The sequence below is a fragment of the Mesoplodon mirus genome (genome assembly GCF_964341445.2).
Source record: "Mesoplodon mirus genome assembly, chromosome: 11".
NCBI lineage: Eukaryota > Metazoa > Chordata > Mammalia > Artiodactyla > Ziphiidae > Mesoplodon > Mesoplodon mirus.
This window is the reverse complement of record NC_138987.1, coordinates 94,765,602-94,781,116: the sequence shown is the minus strand read 5'-3', so window position 1 is coordinate 94,781,116 and position 15,515 is coordinate 94,765,602. Positions and strand designations below refer to the sequence as shown.

Genomic DNA, 15,515 nt, shown 5'->3' with positions numbered 1-15,515 from the left:
TCTTCTTTATCCATTCATCTGTTGATGGACACTTAGGTTGCTTCCATGTCCTGGCTATTGTAAACAGTGCTGCAATGAACATTGTGGTACATGACTCTTTTTGAATTATGGTTTTCTCAGGGTATATGCCCAGTGTGGGATTGCTGGGTGGTATGGTAGTGCTATTTTTAGTTTTTTAAGGAACCTCCATACTGTTCTCCAGAGTGGCTGTATCAATTTACATTCCCACCAACAGTGCAAGAGGGTTCTCTTTTCTCCACACCCTCCCCAGTATTTATTGTTTGTAGATTTCTTGATGATGGCCATTCTGACTGGTGTGAGGTGATACCTCACTGTAGTTTTGATTTGCATTTCTCTAGTGATTAGTGATGTTGAGCATCCTTTCATGTGTTTGTTGGCAATCTGTATACCTTCCTTGGAGAAATGTCTATTTAGCTCTTCTGCCCATTTTTGGACTGGATTTTTTGTTTGTTTTGATACTGAGTTGCATGAGCTGCTTAGAAATTTTGGAGATTAATCCTTTGTCAGTTGCTTCATTTGTAAATATTTTCTCCCACTCTGAAGGTTGTCTTTTCATCTTGTTTATGGTTTCCTTTGCTGTGTAAAAGTTTTAAGTTTCATTAGGTCCCATTTGTTTATTTTTGTTTTTATTTCCATTTCTCTAGGAGGTGGGTCAAAAAGGTTCTTGCTGTGATTTATGTCATAGAGTGGTTCTGCCTATGTTTTCCTCTAAGACTTTTATAGTGTCTCACCTTACATTTAGGTCTTTAATCCACTTTGAGTTTATTTTTGTGTATGGGGTTAGGAAGTGTTCTAATTTCATTCTTTTACATGTAGCTGTCCGGTTTCCCAGCACCACTTATTGAAGAGGCTGTCTTTTCTCCATTGTATGTTCTTGCCTCCTTTATCAAAAATAAGGTGACCATATGTGTGTGGGTTTATCTCTGGGCTTTCTATCCTGTTCCATTGATCTATATTTCTGTTTTTGTGCCAGTAACATACTGTCTTGATTACTGTAGCTTTGTAGTATACTCTGAAGTCAGGGACAGTGATTCCTCCAGCTCCATTTTTCTTTCTCAAGCTTGCTTTGGCTATTCCGGGTCTTTTGTGTTTCCATACAAATTGTGCAAGTTTTTGTTCTAGTTCTGTGAAAAATGTCATTGGTAGTTTGATAGGGATTCCATTGAATCTGTAGATTACTTTAGATAGTAGAGTTATTTTCACAGTGTTGATTCTTCCAATCCAAGAACATGGTATATCTCTCCATCTGTTTGTATCATATTTAATTTCTTTCATCAGTGTCTTAGAGTTTTCTGCATACAGGTCTTTTAGCTCCTCAGGTAGGTTTATTCCTAGGTATTTTATTATTTTTGTTACAGTGGTAAATGGGAGTGTTTCCTTAATTTCTCTTTCAGGTTTTTCATCATTAGTGTATAGGAATGCAAGAGATTTTGTGCATTAATTTTGTATCCTGCTACTTTACGAAATTCATTGATTAGCTCTAGTAGTTTTCTGGTAGCATCTTTAGGATTCTCTATATATAGTCTCATGTCATCTGCAAACAATGACAACTTGAAAGTAATGCATTTTAAATGGAAGTGGTTGCATATATGTGAAAGGGGAATTAATGGCATTAAAACTTGAAACAGCATTGGGGATAGGGGAAAACTAATCTAGATTATATTTTTCTTAAAATTATATTTTATATTGGAATATAGTTGATCAACAATGTTGTGTTAGTTTGTTTCAGGTGTACAGAGGAGTGATTGAGGTACATGTACACATATATCTATTCTCTTTCAAATTCTTTTCCCATTTAGGTTATTACAGAGTATTGAGCAGACTTCCCTGTGCTTTACAGTAGGTCCTTGTTAGTTATCTGTTTTAAATATAGCAGTGTGTACATGTCAATCCCAAACTCCCAGTCTATCCCTTCCCCCCCCACCTCCCCCTGGTAACCATAAATTCATTCTCTAAGTCTGTGAGTCTGTTTCTCTTTTGTAAATAAGTTCATTTTTTTTAGATTCCACATATAAGCACTAGCCTTTGGCAGGAAATTTATCTCTTCTGTTATGATGAGAAGCAAGGAATTAAAGGTGTGGGTGAAATTGATATATTGAAAATCTGTTAGGAAGACTTCTGTAAGCAACTTGAGAAATAGATGACTACGTCAATTTGTTTTAATTAATTTTTTTTAATTTCTGCTTTTTGTTATTATTGATATTTCTTTGCATTTTTTACATTCTTTGTATATTATGTGGTAAACCATTTATCATTTATATTTCCCACTGTATTTGTTCTAAATGCTTATTTCCACAGGTCACAATTGTAAATGAGTAAGTAGATTTTGAAATATAAAAAAAAGACTCCCAAAGACTAAGTATTTCTGACAAATGATATGTTTATTAATTCATTTATATAATTCTCAGAAAATCAAACAGGTTATGAGTTTCTAAGTTTTCTGTGCTTCTCTGTTTTTTCTCCTTTAACTCTAGACTCCGGCTTCTTCTATCATGAAGTCATTTATCAGTTTCTGTCACACACAAAAAAGAGTTATGAATAACATGAAGTGCCAATAGAAGAAAGGCAGGAAGATCTTGAATATGGAATGTTATTGAGATGTGCAAACCTCATCAGTATTTTTTTAACTTTCTTCTGAGTGCTTAGCACAGACAGGCTTCTCACACACACATGAAGAGGACACGGTGCAGGTATCCATGTCAACAGTGTGCACATTTGCATACACACAATTCCCCTGGAAATCAGTACTTGGCTTTGGTAGACTCCTGAGAAATTTAGAAAACACAAGTCACTGGCCACTCACTGTGTTCAAATTAAGTAGCATTACTTAAGAACATGCTATGTGAAACCGATTATACCTGGCACTGTAGGGAACTCAAGGGAGTAAAAGCACTCTCCCTCTTTGCAAAGAACTCATACATGTATATATACAAAAAGAGATAGACATGTAAGTCATAAATAAGCTTCACAAAACGTGATAGTTATTTATGAGTATTTATAAGTGGGAAAAGGTACACCTGTATAGAGAAGAAGAGAATGGTCCAGCTGGAAAATTATGGCAATAGCAGGAAAGACAGGACATATGATCTGGGGTACATAATTAAGTTTAAGTACAGATTAGCATGATAGAAACCACATGCATGTACAGCTACCGTTGGAGGAGGGATATTTACTTATAAATACATTAGATATAAAAGCTAGCCAAAATTAGTAATGAAATTTAGAATATATATGTATATGTATATATGTGTGTGTGAGTGAGTGTGTGTGTGTGTTTATCCTTGAATAACCTGGATTTGAACTATGCAGTTCTACCTATATGCGGATTTTTTCAATGGTAAATACTACAGTACTACAGGTTGGTTTAACTGTGGTTGGTTTAACATGTAGTTTTGGAACCACCTATGGAAGGGTAGACTATAAGTTCGAAGCAGATTTTCCACTACATGGAGGGGTTAGTGCCCCTAACACCATTGCATTATTCAAGGGTTAACTGTATATGTAATATTTCAGGACACTTGCCTCTGCTCTGATAATGTTCATTTTACTTTAATTCACATTTTACTTTAATTTACCACTAATATAAATGCCAGAGGGTAGATGTTATCAAATACGCTGATTGAATTTAGTCCTTTACTAAAGGTCTAGATTATAAACAACATTTTAGATCAATGTTAACAAGCCGATTTTTCATCAACTCTAGAGCAAAGCTGGTTGTTCAGTACTATCTTAAAAAAAAAGGCAAAGCTTATTTCGTGATTTATTAAATGCAGAGTACATTTCTTTTAAAAATGCCAAAGGATGGGCTTCCCTGGTGGCGCAGTTGTTGAGAGTCCGCCTGCCGATGCAGGGGACACGGGTTCGTGCCCCGGTCCGGGAAGATCCCCCATGCCACGGAGCGGCTAGGCCCCTGAGCCATGGCCGCTGAACCTGTGCGTCCGGAGCCTGTGCTCCGCAACGGGAGAGGACACAACAGTGAGAGGCCCACGTACCGCAAAAAAAAAAAAAAAATGCCAAAGGAACTAGAAAAAAAATTCTGAACTGTGTTGGGAATATTAAATCGCCAAAATATTTCATATGTTATTTCATTCATTAATTCAACATACCTATTGAATGTTCTATGTTCCAAACATTGTACAAGGTTTGAAGTAGAGGAAAACTTTCAATTCACAAAATTTCAGTAATTAAAATGATCAACAATAAAGTTAGAATAGACTAACAATTTGATGCAATAGTGCAGGCAAGGCTGGGAAAATATTCAAGAATATTTACACATAAAATATTTACACAAACTATGAAATACTTAAGGAACACGTAAAAAGACTAAAATTATTTAAATATTAAATTTTAGTGTATATAAATGACATTAAAATCAGTGATGAAAGTAAAATGAATCATTTAAACAATACTGACAATTGATTACTTAATTGAAATAACATAGAGAGACATATAATTATATCTACATTTGAACATACATGTACATGTTTCAGCTTTCTACCTTATGTCTTAAAATAAATTTCAAATGAACAAAGACAATCTCATTACACTTCAATGTTAACCATTTGTTCATATAATAAAAGCAAATAAACTTAAAAGGACAAATTATTAAAGGAAAACACTGGTAAGATATGTGTGCAAGAGAAATTAAAAACTTAATATATAAGGAATCATACCAAGAAATAAAAGGTAAATATTATAAAATGGTCAAAAGTATTATTATAGGTTATAAGAAAAACAGCCTCACTAAACATCAGAATAATATAACCTAAAGGAACAAAATAAAAATAATCTGCTATCAAAATTATCAAAACTTTGAAATATTATCTAAAACTGGCACACAGTGATGAAATAGCTTGAAAATATTTTTTCTGCCATAGCTGTCTAATGCAGTGTTTCTGAAAAACAATAGAAAAATATGTACTTAAAACCAAAAAAAAAAAAAAAGTCCCGAATTATTTGGCTGAGGAAAGACAATTTTATCTATACTTCTTCCCAATAAAAATACCAGAGAGGTCCCCATATTCATACTAATGATATTCTTCCCCACATTATATTTCTTATCTGAAATTGTAATCATTCAGCTCATCTAATAATAAGGGTATATTTACACTAATTATGAAATATCCAAGTGACTTTATGATTTACAAAATTACTGACAATATAATATGAAATAACAAAAACAAGAAATAAAGAGGTCTAAATTCGATCCCTCTTTGAGAAGAGAAATGATCTTCTCTATTTCCTCAAGCTCTTTAGGCCAAAGGATCTTCTCTATTTCCTCAAGCTCTTTAGGCCAAAGACATTGAAAAAGGAGTAAGGAATTGGATTTTATACTAGAAACTTACAGGCCAGGAGAAGGAAGGGAGCCATCCTCCCACTTCCACAGATTGTCCTCTTCATTATAAGACAGGCCAAGCCAGGTGTGATTTACTGCAAGTAACTTCATGATGTACTACATGGAACCAAAATACACAAAGGTGTTAATACTAAGAGTGCATTAGAGATAAAAATATAGAACTTGCGTCTAAAGAATCATAAAAATAAAAATAATGCAGTCTATATATGCCCACTGATAAATAAAACATTGAAAAAATATTTCAGTTCTTTAGTGTCTGTGCATTTCTTAAACCAGGAATTAAACACCAAGAAGAAAAAAAAAAGAGAGAGAGAGCTAATAGAAAATTTTATTTTTTTTAGCTTAGTTCCAGTAATGATAAAGGTTTTTATTTCCCCAGTGTATTTTAGAAATATTTAAGTTGTAAAAAGAAAGGGCACAGTATTAACTGTATTGTAATTTCATCCAATTTTTTACACTTACATATATTTTTAAAATCTATCACACAAATGCATGCACTTGGTTTTAGAAGTCAAATGATGCTAAATATTGGTATATACAAAATAGTAGTCATTTCCTCCCTCAATGAATGCCATTCTCCAGAGGCAATTAACTGTTCCTAACTCTTTATTAGTTCTATGACTTCCTATTTTATGAAGGCAGAATTTTTAGTCTCATGCCCTATCTTCTCACCTCCTGTATCCTTTTGATATAGTTATTTCACAGTTTTTACTAGGTAAAATTTACCATACTTTTACTAGGTAAATATTATTCTTTTCTGAACCAAATAGTAAATGATGATTATAATAGAAAATTTCATATTTAAGAAGACACCACACCAAGATATGAATTACTTTCTTATTCTATCATTTATTTAATGCTGTGCCTATTCTTAGAGCTTGAGATATATCATTGAACAAAAATGAGAAAGATCCCTGCTTCTGGGGGATGTGGGCCAGATAGAAGTAAAAAACATACGTGTAAATGATATGATACATAAGAAGGTGACAAGTGCTATATAATGTTAAAGCAGGGTAAGAATGCCTAAAAGTACAGAGGAGGGGTATGGCGGTGGGGTGGGCACTGGTACACAGGTTGCAATTTTAAGTAAGGTTGCCGGGGCAGGTCTCATTAAGAAGGTGACAACTGAATAAATAGTTGAAGGAGGTGAAGTAGTTCGCCATGGTTGCACCTGAGAGAAGAATTCTCCATGCAGAGGGAACAGCAAACACAGTGTTTCTTCAGTGAATGCATGCATGGTGTGTTAGGAAAGAAAGGTGTGTTGATGTGGAGCACGCCAGGGAAAGATGAGTGGAAAACGAAGCAGGAGAGTGCCCCTTACCCTGGTTTCAGAGCTGCAGGTGAGCCCTTCCTTCTCCTGGTGGCTGCTATACATTTATCCCAGAAGTAAAGAATGAACTACAATCTCACCATCAATCTACTCCTTTCTGTCTTTAAAAATGTAGCATTCAAAGAGACGCAAAGATCCGAACACTCTAACCAAGAAACAATTTGCACGGTTTGGTGGTAGCAGTGGTCTCTGTATTGTACCCAGTGACTCAGAGAAGGTCCACACCTGTCTCCTAGGAAAGAAAATATTTACAACTCAGAGCCCACAGAACCTCACAAACAAGGCCTCATGTCTTCACACGTTCTCCCACTTCAAAGAATGAGGCTGTTATTAAAAATTGCTATCTACTCAGAATTTTCTCACTTCCAAATTACCTTGTTCCACATTTAGTTCTTGTAGAGTCTCAGTGATATACTCATTCTGTTTTAGGAGCTGCTGTAAGATTTCTATATAAGACAACAAGACTTAATATTAGATAGGAATATCTGATTTTTTTCATCTGATTTTTTACTGTGCAAGAGTCATAATAACAATAATGATCAAGTGACAAAATGTACAAATAATTTTAGTCCAATTCTCTTCCCTACTTAATTAGCTTCATCTCTGGCTGAAGTAATCAGCTGCTTAGAAACCATCCTTTTTAAATGCACAACTTAGGGCTTCCCTGGTGGTGCAGTGGTTGAGAGTCCACCTGCCGATGCAGGGGACACGGGTTCGTGCCCCGGTCCGGGAAGAGCCCACATGCCGCGGAGTGGCTGCGCCCGTGAGCCATGGCCGCTGAGCCTGCGCGTCCGGAGCCTGTGCTCCGCAACGGGAGAGGCCACAACAGTGAGAGGCCCGTGTACCGCAAGAAAAATAAAAATTAAAATTAAAAAAGAAAATGCACAACTTAGTTATTATAGTCAGCAATACTGTATTATAAACACAAAGTTGCTAAGAGATTAAAACTTAATTATTGTCAACACAAAAAGGAAATGATAGTTATGTAACATGATAAAGGTGTTAGCTAACACTATTGTAGTAATCATATTGCAATATATAAATGTATCAAACACACATGTTGTACCCCTCCAAATTACACAAGGTTATACATCAATCGTATCTCAGTAAAAAAAAAAAAAAGAGAGAGAAACCAGTCTTTTAACATGACGAATCACTAATGGACTTTCAGATGATTCATTTAATTTTTCAATATAGGTTCAATACCTCAAAGGAAAAAAAAAAACCCTAACATTTCAATGCAAGGCCTTTGTAAAATATTTATTTATCACAACATAGACTATTTTTATATTATAATTTAATTAGCATAAAAGCAGCTTTATGATTACTCTATTATAAGTGCCTCTCCTTAGGAGGCACTCAGAAACTATGAAAACACCACTGCTTTTCAGATATTTGAGTTCTTCCATTTTCATGCTCCCTGAACATCTTGCACATCTACTGCACACCTTGAAACTTTGGTTTATTTTTGGTCTATGTATTTTCTCTAAGCCTCCCAAGGGCAGGGTTCATATTGTATTTATCCTTGATCACCAGCCAAGTGGCTGGCATCTGGTGTGCACTGAATAAATGTGAATGATTAACTGAATGAATGAATGAATTAATTAATACAAGAGGCTACATTTGGCAAATGTGAGACACTCAGTTTCAGAATATCCATGAAGAACTAAGACGCAAGAAGCCATCAAAACCACCATGCTGCTCTATTAGATCCTATTGCATTAATGCAACCAACCATTTTATGGCTGCAACAAGAAAAACAATCTAGCATTCTAAACTATCTAAAGATAGTTTGTTTTAGCTCTAACATTACCTTTATTTTGCTCAAGAGCTTTTCGGACCTGAAGAAAGTTTTCCTCTTTGTTTTGCAAAGACTCCGTCTGTTGGATAAGGCTCTTCATCTTGTTCTCTGATTCCTGAACACTTTGAAAGTCTGGAACAAGAATTCCAGACGAGTATAAAACACATGCTCAGTTATGAAACAGTAGGGTATTAGACTGTGAAGCTTAATTTCTATAGTAGATCTTTAATAAAGTTCCCCATAAATGTTTTCAAAAACTGCAAAAAGATATTTGGCTAAGTATGTTTTCATTTATCCACTATTATTTCTAAAGTCTATGCCTAAATCTAAAATATCATCCTAATTCCGTATAAGATTAAATGTGTGTTTATATGAACAGGACAGTGGTTCGACTGAATTAAAATAGATGACAACAGCAACAAAAACCAAGTCTCAAATGAATCTTTTGGCATCATGACTTGATGTAATGTGTAGAATTTCACTTCCTAATCAAATTGTAGAATTCTGAATTTCAAGCTAACATTATCAATGAGAAACTACTATTTTAAAATGACCAGTTGTGAACAATTTTAATAATAATCCAAACATTCTGTTGATTTAATTTAGGATGCTGCAGGAATGGGCAGTTTGAACAAACTGAAAAATTCCTTTTTATTTTCAACATAAAGACAGTTACAAATTCATTGAGCTTAATATATAGTAACTTCCAATTTTCAAAATACTGATAATAATCATTACATTCAGTAAATTCTGCAGTAATTTCAACAATATAGCTTCCTTGGAAAAAAAATGTGGTTACTGAGAACTCACAAGGTTAAATTCGTTCATACAGTAAAAAGTTGTGATACTTTCATGTCATTTTTTCCTGGTCTCCATTCAGTATGGCAATAAAACATTTATCAAAAACTATTCTCTGGGAATGGTTTAATGAAATATGATCATCTGACAAATAGTCTATTATTTCTTTTCTCCCCATAGGTCAGACTTACACTGATAACCAAAGAATCCACACAACATCAAAAGCAGCAGGCTGAAGACTCCCAGGATCACAGGGATTATTCCACATGGAGAGAAGGAAAAACGAGAAGCTAAGAAACAGAGTGAGTGAAAATCAGAGATAATGTAAACTCCTGCTATTTGAAAGATTAATATCATTATTTTCCTTTTATTATTGTTAAAATGCCCACATTTTCTGAAAAATAATGCCCAATGTGTGAATTACTATGAACTATTAGGCTGAATGACAGGGGGAAAAAACTATTTTGGAGGATGTACAGAAAAGAATTAAAGTAGCAGAACTGATTTGTTATCCTGAAAGGCCCGCTTACAAGGCTGGCCTTGGCTGGCATCTGGAAACCTACATTTCAGTAGGGTTTCCACAACCATTAATGGATAGGCACGGCTTACCATGTCCCCACTGTTTGTGCAAACAATATAGCTTGTGCTGAACCCGTTGCTTTCCTTCAGGAAGTCTGTAATTTTGTTACATGCCAGCTGGAAGCTGCCTATGTGATTAACCCCCAATAAATACCCTGAACATTGATTCTCTAATGAGTTTCCCTGGTTGGCAACATGTGACACATAGTCCCAACTTGGTGCTGGGGAATTCGTGTGACCTGTGTGACTCTACTGGGAGAGAACCCTTGCAAGCCTGAGCTTGGTCTCCCCAACACTTCACTCCATGTGCCTTTTCCATTTGCTGATGATACTTGTTATCCATTCATTGTTGTAAATCTCAGCTAGAGTACAACTGTATAGAGTTCTGCGAGTTCTCCTAGTGAAACATTAAACCTGAGTGTGTCTTTGGGGACTTCCAGCACAGATGAAAATTTTCCATACAGGGATTATTAAATACCCTTAAACTAGACACAAAATTTCAGTTCAGATTACGTTATCCTCATTAATATGATCAGGTGGAGAAATGCTTAACAATTTTAAATCTGTGTTATTATTAAGATAGAACTCTTTATTTGAACTTGATGACTAGTGGTATGTTCCCTTCATAAAGAATTACAGTAAATCTTAGTGAATGTTTTAAAGGGATGATATTTGGTTTTAGGTCAAACAACATCTATCATTTATTCAATTTCACAAAAATAATATGCTACATCCCCACATTCTAGAAACTAAACTTTCAGAGATCATTGTTAATAGTCTTTTATTGTTAAGTTTATTTCCCTCCAAAATAAATGTATAAACTCCAGCATAAAAAAGATATTTCTTTATAGTTTGGAAGAATTGTATTTCTGAAACAAGGTCAAAAATTGCTGTCAAGAGAATGGTTATATTCATGACTAATACCCAAACCATTTATTTAACTTTCTGAATCATATAACTTGGTGGTTGTCAACCAGAGGAAAGTTTGTTCCCCAGGAGACATTAATAAATATCTAGAGACATTCTTGGCGTCATAACTGACGGACGGGCGGCACTGACATCTAGTGCATAGATGCCAAGAATGGTGTTAAACATCCTACAGTCACTAAACAGTGTCCCACAGCAAAGAGTTACCTAGCCCAAAATGTCTTTAGTGCCGAGGTTGGAAAACCCTGTTCTATTGAAACATGTTAAGTTTAATTATGATCAAAAGGAGGCATCATGTAATAGGGTTCTACCTTTCTTTGTCTTTTTTACAAACTTTCTGAGTTTTAAACCTTGAACAAGCTTGTCTCTCCGTTTCATGTGAGAAAACGAGTCTAAATTTCGACCAATGGCTTCTTTCATCTTTAACTATGCTCCTTAATATATGAAAATTTCAAACCTGTCAGAAAATACACTTTCGTTTTACTTCTATATATATTTTGAAAATGTTTTAATCTTTGTATTTTCTCTAAATTTTAAAATTTTCCGAATAGTAACAACTAGAGAAACATAAAATGGAAGATGTATCTAAAGATAACAAAGAGAGACCGTAAATGAATAAAATCTGGTATATCTACTTTACCATCCGCATTGGTGTGCTCAGGAATCGGGCCCCATGCATCCTCAGGTGGAGGAGGAGGAGGAAGGGCAAGAGGCCGTTCCACGTCCACAATAGGGATTGTCTCTGTCTGCTCTGTGTTTTCTTTTAGCATAGAAAATATATAATTACTTTATAACCTTGTAAAGCAAGTGAGATTAGAACTTAAGAGATTCATTACCACTTTCAAAGATCACTAGAAATACAAATATAGTAGTAGTAAAATCGAAGATACTCAAAACACATTTCCACTCAACAGCCCATCCAGCTTTCCTAAAAGTATTTAAACTGTTGATTACACTTTGGATCAAGCCAGGAAATACATAATTATTTCTTTTAAATATATTTAAAGGCACTCTTTCAGGTATATGTGGGAAATATTAAAAATACAATGTCCCTAGTATAATCATAACCAGCACTTATGACAAACAAAAACAACAAAAATTTTATTTTCATTAAAATGGCACAAGACATTTAGATTTTAAAAAAAATACCTGGAGGTTGATCACAGTCTGAAGCATTTGACATTATGGAGACTTTTGGATGATTTCTTTATCCCAAAGGTGAAGAAGAGCTTACAAAGTTGTTGGCAGATGAATGAAGAGATATTTCTTCCACTATCCTCCTACAGTTGATGACAAGTCCAGACCTAGCCTCAGGTGTTACAGCTACATACAGTTGTATGAAACTAACTTAATTTGGTAAAAACCACAGAGGAAATCTGAATCTCTAACTGGATATTTTCTAATAGGTATACAAAAATAAAATCACCCCTACTTAACTAAACTATGTACAACAAGCCTTTAAATACCATCTAGTTTGTACAGGTAATAGTCCATCACTCCAGAAATAAATTAGGAAAAGCCACTGTCATAAGTAATATAATTGAGTAGTCTAGAGTGAAAATTTTTGTGAGAACTGAGTATGCAGTAAAGGAAGACACAGGTATATGGAAACTAAGGCTCGAGACAACCAGAGGAATTTTAAAAAGGAATAAGGCTGTAAATAACATATCTGTTCATCAAAGGTGGATTTAAATGACTGCTTATATAAAAAGACATTTGAAGAGAGAAATTACATAATAAAACCTATATGTCCAGATAGTGACAGTTTGGCTTAAGGTTTTTTGGTACTACCCCCGCCCTGACTTTGTTTCAGAGGAAAAACAAATTCTATTTATATAAATATGGTTGGGTAGCCACCGACAATCTACCTTTTCCTCTTTACTGCTCAAGTGAAAAAAGTTCAATATTTGTAGTGGGAATAAATAGATATTGTACACAAACAAAAATAGACCTAAGACTCTTATCGGGGCTATAACCTCATAGAAACTAATGTATGTATGAGTCAGGTGAAACCACACAAGATGCCTCAGATACAGGCAGTGGTCATAAGTTTCCCACGGCCCTATGTCCAGTTCAGATCAAAAGGTCTTACAAATAATCCTAAAAATACATCACATTTTATCTTTTAATGTATGAAATACAAGGTTGGTTGACCCAGAAGAGTATTATAACATTCCTGTTCATTCAAAGATCTCAGTAGGGGCTTCCCTGGTGGTGCAGTGGTTGAGAGTCCGCCTGCCGATACAGGGGACACGGGTTCGTGCCCCAGTCTGGGAAGATCCCACATGCTGCAGAGCGGCTGGGCCCGTGAGCCATGGTCGCTGAGCCTGTGCATCCGGAGCCTATGCTCCGCAATGGGAGAGGCCACAACAGTGAGAGGCCTGCGTACCACAAAAAAAAAAAAAAAAGACCTCACTAAAGCCAAGGGTAGAGATGGCAGAGATTTTATAAAAAATATTCTACACTGATTGTCTGCCTATATTGTAATTCATTTTTATTTTGTTTACTTTCTGACTCTAAATTGAAAAATCTGGTGTCACCTTCAAGATGGCAGAGGAGTAAGAGGTGGAAATCAACTTCCTCCCCACAAATATATCAGAAATACATCTACATGTGGAATAACTCCTACAGAAAACCTACTGAATGCTGGCAGAAAACCTCAGACTTCCCAAAAGCTGTGTGGCTGACAGGGTCTTGGTGCTCCGGCCGGGTGTCAGGCCTGAGGTGGGAGAGGTGAGTTCAGGACATTGGTCCACCAGAGACCTCCCAGCTCCATGTAATATCAATCAGCGAGAGCTCACCCAGAGATCTCCATCTCAACGCTAATACCCAGCTCCACTCAGCAACCAGCAAGCTATAGTGCTTGACACCCTGTGCCAAACAACAAACAAGACAGGAACACAATGCCACCCATTAGCAGAGAGGTGGCCTAAAATCATACTAAGTTCTCAGACACCCCAAAACACACCACTGGACGCAGTCCTGCCCACCAGAAAGACAAGATCCAGCCTCATCCACCAGACCACAGGCACTAGTCCCCTCTACCAGGAAGCCTGCACAACCCACCGAACCAACCTTAGCCACTGGAGGCAGACACCAAAAACAAAGGGAACTACAAACCTGCAGCCTGCAAAAAGGAGACCCCAAACTCAGTAAGTTAAGCAAAATGAGAAGACAGAGAAATATGCAGCAGATTAAGGAGCAAGGTAAAAACCCACCAGACTAAACAAATGAAGAGGAAATAGGCAGTCTACCTGAAAAAGAATTCAGAGTAATGATAGTAAAGATGATCCAAAATCTTGGGAAAAGAATGGAGAAAATACAAGAAATGTTTAACAAGGACCTAGAAGAAATAAAGAGCAAACAAACAATGATGAATGACACAATAAATGAAATTTAAAATTCTCTAGAAGGAATCAATAGCAGAATAACTGAGGCAGAAGAATGGATACGTGATCTGGAAGATAAAATAGTGGAAATAACTACTAAAGAACAGAATACACAAAAAAGAATGAAAATAATTGAGGACAGTCTCAGAGACCTCGGAGACAACATTAAATGCACCAACATTTGAATTATAGGGGTCCCAGAAAAAGAAGAGAAAAAGAAAGGGACTTAGAAAATATTTGAAAAGATTATCGTAGAAAACTTCCCTAATATGGGAAAGGAAATAGTTAATCAAGTCCAGGAAGAGCAGAGAGTCCCGTACAGGATAAATCCAAGGAAAAACACTCAAGACACATATTAATCAAACTATCAAAAATTAAATACCAAGAAAAAAATATTAAAAGCAGCAAGGGAAAAACAACAAACTAAATGCAAGAGAATCCCCATAAGGTTAACAGCTGATCTTTCGGCAGAAACTCTGCAAGCCAGAAGAGAGTGGCAAGACATATTTAAAGTGATGAAAGGGAAACACCTACAAGCAAGATTACTTTACCCAGCAAAGATCTCATTCAGATTTGATGGAGAAATTAAAACCTTTACAGACAAGAAAAAGCTAAGAGAATTCAGCACCACCAAACGAGCTCTACAGCAAATGCTAAGGGAATTTCTCTAGGCAGGAAACACAAGAGAAGGAAAACACCTACAAGAACAAACTCCAAACAATTAAGAAAATGGAAATAGGAACATACATATTGATAATTACCTTAAATGTAAATGGATTAAATGATCCAACCAAAAGACATAGACTGGCTGAATGGATACAAAAACAAAACCCATATATATGCTGTCTAAAGGAGACCCACTTCAGACTTAGGGACACATACAGACTGAAAGTGAGGGGATGGAAAAAGATATTCCATGCAAATGGAAATCAGAAGAAAGTTGGAGTAGCAATTCTCATATCACACAAAATAGACTTTAAAATAAAGACTATTACAAGAGACAAAGAAGGACACTACATAATGATCAAGGGATCAATCCAAGAAGAATATATAACAATTTTAAATATTTATGCACCCAACATAGGAGCACCTCAATACATAAGGCAAATACTAACAGCCATAAAAGGGGAAATCAACAGTAACACAATCATAGTAGGGGACTTTAACACCCTACTTTCACCGATGGACAGATCATCCAAAATGAAAATAAATAAGGAAACACAAGCTTTAAATGACACATTAAACAAGATGGACTTAATTGATATTTATAGGACATTCCATCCAAAAACAACAGAATACACTTTCTTCTCAAGT

General features: G+C 35.6%; 1 long non-coding RNA gene across 1 annotated transcript; it reads right to left on the bottom strand.

Annotated features, from left to right (window-relative positions):
* Positions 1-2,397: 2,397 nt before the first annotated feature.
* Positions 2,398-7,275, bottom strand: LOC309812304. The gene is made up of 5 exons (XR_014295311.1): positions 7,082-7,275; positions 6,788-6,939; positions 5,367-5,473; positions 2,630-2,786; positions 2,398-2,533 (listed from the first exon to the last, which is right to left on the bottom strand). It is a non-coding gene; the product is annotated as an uncharacterized lncRNA (long non-coding RNA).
* Between the last annotated feature and the right edge of the window lie 8,240 nt (positions 7,276-15,515).